Source organism: Salvelinus sp. IW2-2015, unplaced genomic scaffold (assembly GCF_002910315.2).
Source record: "Salvelinus sp. IW2-2015 unplaced genomic scaffold, ASM291031v2 Un_scaffold2386, whole genome shotgun sequence".
Taxonomy (NCBI): Eukaryota; Metazoa; Chordata; class Actinopteri; order Salmoniformes; family Salmonidae; genus Salvelinus; species Salvelinus sp. IW2-2015.
This window is the reverse complement of record NW_019943709.1, coordinates 99,807-110,469: the sequence shown is the minus strand read 5'-3', so window position 1 is coordinate 110,469 and position 10,663 is coordinate 99,807. Positions and strand designations below refer to the sequence as shown.

The 10,663-nt window shown below is 44.4% G+C and overlaps 1 long non-coding RNA gene across 1 annotated transcript; it reads right to left on the bottom strand.

The window, feature by feature from the left end:
- Positions 1–6,045: 6,045 nt before the first annotated feature.
- Positions 6,046–9,296, bottom strand: LOC139025218 (uncharacterized). The gene is made up of 3 exons (XR_011476691.1): positions 9,207–9,296; positions 7,872–7,957; positions 6,046–6,192 (listed from the first exon to the last, which is right to left on the bottom strand). It is a non-coding gene; the product is annotated as an uncharacterized lncRNA (long non-coding RNA).
- Positions 9,297–10,663: the final 1,367 nt, after the last annotated feature.

Genomic DNA, 10,663 nt, shown 5'->3' with positions numbered 1-10,663 from the left:
CTAGGAGCGATATGTTCCGTAGGGTTGTGTTTTTAGGGAGCGATATTGTTTCCGTAGGGTTGTGTATTTTAGGGAGCGATATTGTTCCGTAGGGTTGTGTTTTTAGGGAGCGATGTTGTTCCGTAGGGTTGTGTATTTAGGGAGCGATATTGTTCCGTAGGGTTGTGTTTCTAGGGAGCGATTATTGTTCCGTAGGGTTGTGTTTTTAGGGAGCGATATTGTTCCGTAGGGTTGTCTATTTAGGGAGCGATATTGTTCCGTGGGGTTGTGTTTTCTAGGGAGCGATATTGTTCCGTAGGGTTTGTGTTTTTAGGGAGCGAAATTGTTCCGTAGGGTTGTGTTTTTAGGGAGCGATATGTTCCGTAGGGTTGTGTTTTTAGGGAGCGATATTGTTCCGTAGGGTTGTGTTTTTAGGGAGCGATATTGTTCCGTAGGGTTGTGTTTTTTAGGGAGCGATATTGTTCCGTAGGGTTGTGTTTCTAGGGAGCGATATGTTTCGTAGGGTTGTGTTTCTAGGGAGCGATATTGTTCCGTAAGGGTTGTGTTTTTAGGGAGCGATATTGTTCCGTAGGGTTGTGTTTTTTAGGGAGCGATATTGTTCCGTAGGGTTTGTTGTTTTTGGGAGCGATATTGTTCCGTAGGGTTTTGTTTTTAGGGAGCGATATTGTTCCGTAGGGTTGTGTTTCCTAGGGAGCGATATTGTTCCGTAGGGTTGTGTTTTTAGGAGTGATATTGTTCCGTAGGGTTGTGTTTCTAGGAGCGATATTGTTCCGTAGGGTTGTGGTTTTTAGGGAGCGATATTGTTCCGTAGGTTTTGTGTTTTTTAGGGAGCGATATTGTTCCGTAGGGTTGTGTTTCTAGGGAGCGATATTGTTCCGTAGGGTTTTTTTAGGGAGCGATATTGTTCCGTAGGGTTGTGTTTTTAGGGAGCGATATTGTTCCGTAGGTTGTGTTTTTAGGGAGCGATATTGTTCCGTAGGGTTGTGTTTTTAGGGAGCGATATTGTTCCGTAGGGTTGTGTTTTTAGGGAGCGATATTGTTCCGTAGGGTTGTGTTTTTAGGGAGCGATGTTGTTCCGTAGGGTTGTGTTTTTTAGGGAGCGATATTGTTCCGTAGGGTTGTGTTTTTAGGGAGCGATGTTTGTTCCGTAGGGTTGTGTTTTTTAGGGAGCGATGTTGTTCCGTAGGGTTGTGGTATTTAGGGAGCGATGTTGTTCCGTAGGGTTGTGTTTCTAGGGAGCGATATTGTTCCGTAGGGTTGTGTTTTTAGGGAGCGATATTGTTCCGTAGGGTTGTGTTTTTTAGGGAGCGATATTGTTCCGTAGGGTTTGTGTTTTATAGGGAGCGATATTGTTCGTAGGGTTGTGTTTTTAGGGAGCGATGTTGTTCCGTGGGTTGTTGTGTTTTAGGGAGCGATATTGTTCCGTAGGGTTGTGTTTTAGGGAGCGATATTGTTCCGTAGGGTTGTGTTTTAGGGAGCGATATTGTTCCGTAGGGTTGTGTTTTTTAGGAGCGATATTGTTCCGTAGGGTTGTGTTTTTAGGAAGCGATATTGTTCCGTAGGGTTGTGTTTTTTAGGGAGCGATATTGTTCCCGAAGGGTTGTGTTTTAGGGAGCGATATTGTTCCGTAGGGTTGTGTTTCTTAGGGAGCGATATTGTTCCGTAGGGTTGTGTTTTTAGGGAGCGATATTGTTCCGTAGGGTTGTGTTTAGGGAGCGATATTGTCCGTAGGGTTGTGTTTTTAGGGAGCGATATGTTCCGTAGGGTTGTGTTTTTAGGAGCGATATTGTTCCGTAGGGTTGTGTTTTAGGGAGCGATATTGTTTCGTGGTATGGGTGTTTCTAGCAGCGATATTGTTCCGTAGGGTTGTGTTTCTAGGCAGCGATATTGTTCCTGTAGGGTTGTGTTTTAGGGAGCGATGTTCCGTAGGGTTGTGTTTCTAGGGAGCGATATTGTTCCGTAGGGTTGTGTTTTTAGGGAGCGATATTGTTCCGTAGGGTTGTGTTTTTAGGAAGCGATATTGTTCCGTAGGGTTGTGTTTTCTAGGGAGCGATATTGTTTCCGTAGGGTTGTGTTTCTAGGAGCGATATTGGTTCTTGTAGAATCCGTTTAATTTTGTTCCATATTGTTCTAAACTATGAAGTTAATGTTCTCAGCTTTATCTTTTGAAAATACACGTTTTTCAGATTGAGGTTGTATTTAGTAGTCACATGTACAGGATTGCAGGTGTTATTACACCCCTGAGAATCAGTGTCATGGGGATAATGCTGCCTACCCTCACCACCTGGAGGAATCAGTGTCATGGAGATAATGCTGCCTACCCTCACCACCTGGAGGAATCAGTGTCATGGAGATAATGCTGCCTACCCTCACCACCTGGAGGAATCAGTGTCATGGAGATAATGCTGCCTACCCTCACCACCTGGAGGAATCAGTGTCATGGAGATAATGCTGCCTACCCCCACCACCTGGAGGAATCAGTGTCATGGAGATAATGCTGCCTACCCTCACCACCTGGAGGAATCAGTGTCATGAGATAATGCTGCCTACCCTCACCACCTAGAGGAATCAGTGTCATGGAGATAATGCTGCCTACCCTCACCACCTGGAGGAATCAGTGTCATGGGGATAATGCTTGCCTACCCTCACCACCTGGAGGAATCAGTGTCATGGAGATAATGCTGCCTACCTTCACCACCTGGAGGAAATCAGTGTCATGGAGATAATGCTGCCTACCCCCACCACCTGGAGGAATCGGTGGTCATGGAGATAATGCTGCCTACCCCTAATGCTGCCCACCTGGAGGAATCAGTGTCATGGAGATAATGCTGCCTACCCTCACCACCTGGAGGAATCGGTGTCATGGAGATAATGCTGCCTACCCCTAATGCTGCCCACCTGGAGGAATCAGTGTCATGGAGATAATGCTGCCTACCCTCACCACCTGGAGGCAGCCCGTCAGGAAGTCCAAGACCCCAGTTTCATAGGAGGAGACCCAGGGCCATGAGCTTTGTAATTAACTTATAGGACACTATGGTGTTGAAGGCCGAGCTGTAGTCGACGAACAGCATTCTCACACATGCATTTATTTTGTCGAGGAGGGTAAAGGGCAGTGTGCGGTGCATCGTGAAAAGACTCTGGGGATGGGGATGCACCTCAGTATGTACCCATTGTTCCTCTGTAGTGCATTTAAACTTACGTCGCAAAGAAAAGCCTTGGGTGGCGAGTTTATGCAATTCCAAGTCAGGAAGACACAAAACCATCCTCAGACTCAGGAAGACATAAAACCCAGACTAAAAAGAAAGGTTTTATTTGCCCATATTATGTCTGTTATTACCAAGTATACTTTTAAAAAGTTATTCTTTGGTGGGGTAAGCTTTTTTTTTGTCACAAATGATTAAACTTATAGGTCTATTATCAGCAGGGGACTCTCCAGATTCTCCTGGTTTTAGCCAAATAACTGTTTGGTAGATGGAACTAGGAAGCTCTGAATTGCGTGACGTGTTGCATTTGTGTAAATCGGGGGACTAATTTGTCCTTAAAAAAAAAAATAATAATATAATATTCAATGGAAAGCCGTCCAATCCTTGGTGGTTTTTTTTATGCAAATGTTTGTTTATTTTAAATTAGATAATTTCCCCCCCCCCCCCTGCTTGCAACTGGGTCCTGGACTTTCTGACGGGCCGCCCCCCCAGGTGGCGAAGGTAGGAAACACATCTCCCACTTCACTGTTTCTTGCGTGCTCAGCCCCCTCCTGTACTCCCTGTTCACCCATGACTGCGTGGCCACGCACCCCTCCAAATCAATCATCAAGTTTGCAGACAACACAACAGTAGTAGGCCTGATTACCAACAATGATGAGATGGCCCACAGGGAGGAGGTGAGCGCCCTGTTGGAGTGGTGCCAGGAAAACAACCTCTTCCTCAACGTTCAACAAAAAGGAGCTGATCGTGGACTCCAGGAAACAGCAGAGAGAGCACCCCCCCCCCCGCACATCGACAAGGCTGCATGGAGAAGGGTGAAAAGCTTCAAGTTAAACTTAGTCCACAAGCTGGCTACCATCGTGGTTCCTCACCCTGCACCTTAGAGGCTGCGGCACATAGACATTGAACACTGTTCACTTTAAATAATGTTTACATATTGTTTTACTAATTTCATATGCATGTACCTACCATCGAGAGCATCCTGACTGGTTGCATCACTGCCTGGTATGGTAACTGCTCGGCCTCTCGACCGCAAGGCACTACAGAGGGTTGTGCAACGTCCTAGTACATCACTGGGGCCAAGCTTCCTGCCATCCAGGACCTCTATACCAGGCGGTGTCAGAGAAGGCCCTAAACATTGTCAGACTCCAGTCACCCCTAGTCATAGAGTTCTCTCTGCTACAACACGGCAAAGTGGTACCGGAGAGCGCCAAGTCGAGTTCCAAAAGGCTTCTTAACAGCTTCAAGACATAAGATTCCTGAACAGCTAATCAAATGGCTACCCAGACCCTCTTTTACGCTGCTGCTACTCTCTGTTTATTATCTATGCATAGTCACTTTAATAACTCTACCTACATGTACATATTACCTCAACTAACCAGCACATTGACTCTGTATCGGTACCCCCTGTATATAGCCTCGCTTGTTATTTTACTGCTGCTTTGAATTATTTGTTACTTTTATTTTCAATTTTTTTACTTAACACTTTATTTTTTCTTAACTTCTTAAAGCATTGTTTAGTTAAGGGCTTGTAAGTAAGCCTTTCACTGTAAGGTCTACACCTGTTGTATTCGGCGCATGTGACAAATACAAATGTGATTTTGTTGCTTATTTCCTGTCTTGGTTGTTTCCCTGCATTGTTTTATTTCCTGTCCTGTTTTCTGTAATGTTTCCTGTAGACCTGTTTCCTGTAGACCTGTTTCTCTGTAATGTTTCCTGTAGACCTGTTTCTCTGTAATGTTTCCTGTAGACCTGTTTCTCTGTAATGTTTCCTGTAGACCTGTTTCCTGTAGACCTGTTTCTCTGTAATGTTCCTGTATACCTGTTTCTCTGTAATGTTTCCTGTAGACCGGTTTCTCTGTAATGTTTCCTGTAGACCTGTTTTTCTGTTTTGTTTCCTGTAGACCTGTTTCTCTGTAATGTTTCCTGTAGACCTGTTTCTTCTGTAATGTTTTCTCTGTAGACCTGTTTCTCTGTAATGTAAACACAACCCTACGGAACAATATCGCTCCCTAAAAACACAACCCTACGGAACAAAATCGCTCCCTAGAAACACAACCCTACGGAACAATCCTTGGAACCTGATGTGGAGATCTTGTGCTGGCATGGTTACACGTGATCTACGTTTGTGAGGCTGGTTGGTTACAAAATCTCTAAAACAACGTTGGAGGCTTATGGTAGAGAAATGAACATTACATTCTATGGCAACAGATCTGGACACTCCTGCAGTCAGCATGCCAATTACACGCTCACTCAAAACATGTGGCACTATGTTGTGAGGCCTTGTATTGTCCCCAGCACAAGGTGCACCTGTGTAATGATCATGCTGTTTAATCAGCTTCTTGATATGCCACAGCTGGTCAGGTGGATGGATTATCAAAGGAGAAATGCTCACTAATATGAATGTAAACAAATGTGTATACAACATTGGAGAGAAATAAGCTTTTTGTGTCTGAAAAATGTGTAGGATCAACCCTAAATGTTTTTGTTCGGTATAGATATTCTGAAATGCATGAAACTTAGTTACATATCACGAAATGTTGATATGAAATCGTGAGGGAATTTGAGTCAGAAAAAGATAGTCATACGATAGGTAAGACATAGAAAACCTTGCAGAAAGCATATTTAACTAACAATAACTTAGAATGGTTTCTATTATAAACTATTGGAACCTAGACATTAAAATAACTGATGTTGACACAAGATGGAGGGAAAGTTGGAACATAACTCATGAAATTACAGCTAATGGAAATGGATGCTTAATCCAGTATAAACTAAATGTATAGAATTTATTATACAAGAGACAAAATTCAACCAATTCTACAGCACAACGGCAGTCAGTACCAATGATCCATCTCTTCTGGTAATGCTAGCAAGTCCAAAAGTTAAGGGGCAGAGTTATACAGTTGGCTTTTAATCTGTCTGCATGGTTCAAGACATGTCATGTGGGGGTGCCGATGGGTTGGACCACACTTTCCTGGTCAAACATCTGGAAAAAATGTATACTTAAAAACACTGGAAATCAACCAATCCTCCATTGTTAAAATGTCTAAATGTTCAAAGTGCTGGAGACAAATGGTGCAGTTGGAGGCAGAGAGAGTGAGAACCGGGGGGGGGGGTCTGGGGCACGGAGGATATTGGGACTGGGCAGGGGGGGGGGGGTCTGGCAGGGGGATATTGTGGATGTCTGGCAGGGGGGATATTGTGGATGTCGGGCAGGGGGGGGGGGGTTCTGGGCAGGGGGATATTGTGGATGTCTGGCAGGGGGGGGGGGGTCTGGGCAGGGGGATATTGTGGATGTCTGGGCAGGGGGGATATTGTGGATGTCTGGGCAGGGGGGGGGGGTCTGGGCAGGGGGAATTGTGAGTCTGGGCAGGGATATTGTGGATGTCTGGCAGGGGGGGGGGGGTCTGGGCAGGGGGGATATTTGTGGATGTCTGGGCAGGGGGGGGGTCTGGGCAGGGGGGATATTGTGGATGTCTGGGCAGGGGGGGGGGTCTGGGCAGGGGGGGATTATTGTGGATGTTTGTGTGCGTGTCTATTTTAGTTTGTACGTGGAAGTGTTGTATTGTAAAAACAAATCCTAAAATAAAGACCAATGGAATCCCAGCTGGCCCGTGGTCACTGGAACATGGTTCTATACCACACAGGGTTCCATACCACACAGGGTTCCATACCACACAGGCAGGGTCCATACCACACAGGCAGGGTTCCATACCACACAGGCAGGGTTCCATACCAACAGGCAGTCCATACCACACAGCAGGGTTCCATACCACACAGGCAGGGTTCCATACCACACAGGAGGTTCCATACCACACAGCAGGGTCCATACCACACAGGCAGTTTCCAACCACCAGGCAGGTTCCATACCACACAGGCAGGGTTCCATAACCACACAGGCAGGGTCCATACCACAGCAGTTCCATACCACACAGGCAGGTTCCATACCACACAGCAGGTTCCATACCACACAGGCAGGGTTCCATACCACACATGGTTCCATTCCACACATGGTGCCATACCACACATGGTCCATACCAACATGGTTCCATTCCACACATGGTTCCATTCCACACAGGGTTCCATTCCACACATGGTTCCCATTCCACACATTGTTCCATACCACACATGGTTCCATTCCACACCAGTTCCATTCCACACAGGTTCCATTCCACACATGGTTCCATACCACACGGGTTCCATTCACACAGGTCCATTCCACACAGGGTTCCATTCCACACAGGGTTCCATTCCACACAGGTTCCATCCACACATGGTCCATACCACACATGGTTCCATACCACACATGTTCCATTCCACACAGGTTCCATTCCACACATGGTTCCATTCCTCACATGTTCCATACCACACATGTTCCATCCACACAGGTCCATACCACACAGGGTTCCACCACACAGGGTTCCATCCACATGTTCCCAACCACAAATGGTCCATTCCACACAGGTTCCATACCACACATGTTCCATACCACACATGGTTCCATTCCACACAGGGTTCCATACACACAGGGTTCATACCACACATGGTTTATGGTTTATATTCACATGAGTATTTCTCCAAATAACATGAATGGTCCATTCATTGAGCAGCAGACTAAAGAGAAGAAAGATGGAGAAGAGAGAGGTAGAGAGAAGAACGTCTCACCTTAACGGTCTCATAGTTGAGTAAAGAGTCATAGCAGCGTTTCCTGCCTCGTTGTCTGCCTGTTCATCTCTATCCTGAACCGAGTCCTGGAGAACAAGATGGACGCCAAGGGTTACACAGCTGGGAAGAATTCACAGGAAAAGGTAGCTTCAGCTTTTCTAAAGGGCTAGTTTTAGCTAGGCCAACCACATTCAGTGCAGTCGGTAAGTATTCAGACCCCTTGACTTTTTCCATTTTGTTATGTTATCCTTTTTTCCCCTCAATGTTTAACACCCCATAACACAACACCCCATGATGACAAAGCAAAAAACAGGGTTTTAATTTTTTTTTTTACTAATTTATAAAAAATAAAAAACTGAAATATTACATTTACCTGCAGTACCAGTCAAAGGTTTGGACACAACTACTCATTCAAGGGTTTTTCTTGATTTTTACTATTTTCTACATTGTAGAATAATAGTGAAGACATCAACAATATGAAATAACACGTATGGAATCATGTAGTAACCAAAAAAATTGTTAAACAAATCAAAATATAATTTGAGATTTGAGATTCTTCAAAGTAGCCACCTTTTGCTTTAACAGCTTTACACACACTTGGCATTCTCTCAACCAGCTTCGTGAAGAATCTCAAATATAAAATATATTTTGATTTGTTTAACACATTGTTCCATATGTGTCATTTCATAGTTTTGATGTCTTCACTATTATTCTACAATGTAGAGAATAATACAAATAAATAAAACCCTTGAATGAGTAGGTAGGTGTGTCCAAACTTTTGACTGGTACTGTATGTATTCAATCCTTTTACTCAGTACTTTGTTGCAGCACCTTTGGCAGCGATTACAGTCTTGAGTCTTCCTGGGTTTGATGCTTGGCACACCTGTATTTGGGGAGTTTCTCCCATTCTTCTCTGCAGATCCTCTCAAGCTCTGTCAGGTTGGATGGGGAGCGTTGCTGCACCGCTATTTTCATGTCTCAGGTGGACTCCAATCATGTTGTAGAAACATCTCAAGGATGATCAATGGAAACAGGATGCACCTGAGCTCAATTTCAAGTCTCATAGCAAAGGGTCTGAATACTTATGTAAATAAGGTATGTTCATTTTTTAATACATTTGCAAACATTAAAAAACATTTTTTTTCGCTTTGTCATTCTGCGGTATTGTCTGAAGATGGATACATTTTTAAAAATCATCTATTTTAGAATAAGGCCTCACAAAATGTGGAAAAAGTCAATGGGTCTGAATACTTTCTGAAGGCACTGTGTTTACCTAGTACAATGAACACCAACAAGTAGCGAAGGTCATCTGTCAACAACAACAACAGACTGTACCTCCACTGTGTGACAGCAACGGTGAAGGCTGTATACGCTCCCAGAGTACCCAGAGTCACCGCAGCAAATTCCAACCCGCATTTATAATACTGAGGAGAGAGAGAGAGAGAGACATTTTAAATATTGTAAAGAGTAAAGAGGGTGAAATACATTAAACTGGAGGTGGATAAAGACATTACCGAGCTATCATTACAACGTATTACTGTAGCTAGAACAGAGCAGAATATCAGGAGAAGAACAAGACTGCCATTAGTCTCACCATGTAGATAACACTATTATAATATAGACATTACCAAGCTATCATTACAACGTATTACTGTAGCTAGAACAGAGCAGAACATCAGGAGAAGAACAAGACTGCCACTAGTCTCACCATGTAGATAACACATTATAATATAGACATTACCAAGCTATCATTCAGCATGACAATGCCCCCGTGCACAACGAGGTCCATACAGAAATAGTTTGTCTAGATCGGTGTGAAAGAACTTGACTGGCCTGCACAGAGCCCTGACCTCAACCTAATCGAGCACCTTTGGGATGAATTGGAACGTCGACTGAGCCAGGCCTAAAAGCCCAACATCCGTGCCTGACCTCACTATAATGCTCGTGACTGAATGGAAGCAAGTCCCCGCAGCAATGTTCCAACACCTAGTGGAAAGCCTTCCCATATAGCAGCAAGACCAACTCCATATTAATGCCTATGATTTTGGAATGAGAAGTTGGACGAGCAGGTGTCCACATACTTTTGGTCATGTAGTGTACTTCCATAAAATGTTTAACTGGTACCTGGAGACCTTCAGACAAGTCAAGGCCTGTGGGCATCCTAGATGTCCAAAACAACCAACATGTACATGTTCGTGAGAGTCTCACCACGTCAGAATAGCCCAAACTGTTCAGACAGAAGTCGGCAGATCAGCTGTACCGACTTCAGACGAGTCCCAAGACGCGTGTGTGGGTTGTAGAGCAAAACAGAGAACACCATCGTGTTCCTGAGTCACCCAAACCAGTCGGACGCTAAAAGACGATTTTGAGAGAAGTCCAAATTTTGGGATGTCTGATGATCTGACAAACCCCAGCTCTAGCCCTGACACTTTTCACCAGATGAAGTCTACATCGGCGGATGTGGTGGATTGGGACAAATCCAATGCAAAAAAAACAGATCTCTTAAACAGGCAGATATTATGATAATTCGATTTCCAAGAGGGTGCTGACATCGACCGTAGGAGTTTAAAGTGAATATTCTCTAATATTTTTGCCCATAATCATGTACTAACTTATAAAACAGCTCACTGTTTTCACATCTGCATCTTTCCCGTAGGACAATCGAGAAGCGCAGGATCACCTAGGTAACCAAAACGCAGGATCAACTAGGGAACCCAAAACGCAGGATCACCTAGGGAACTCAAAACGCAGGATCACCTAGGGAACTCAAAACGCAGGATCAACTAGGGAAC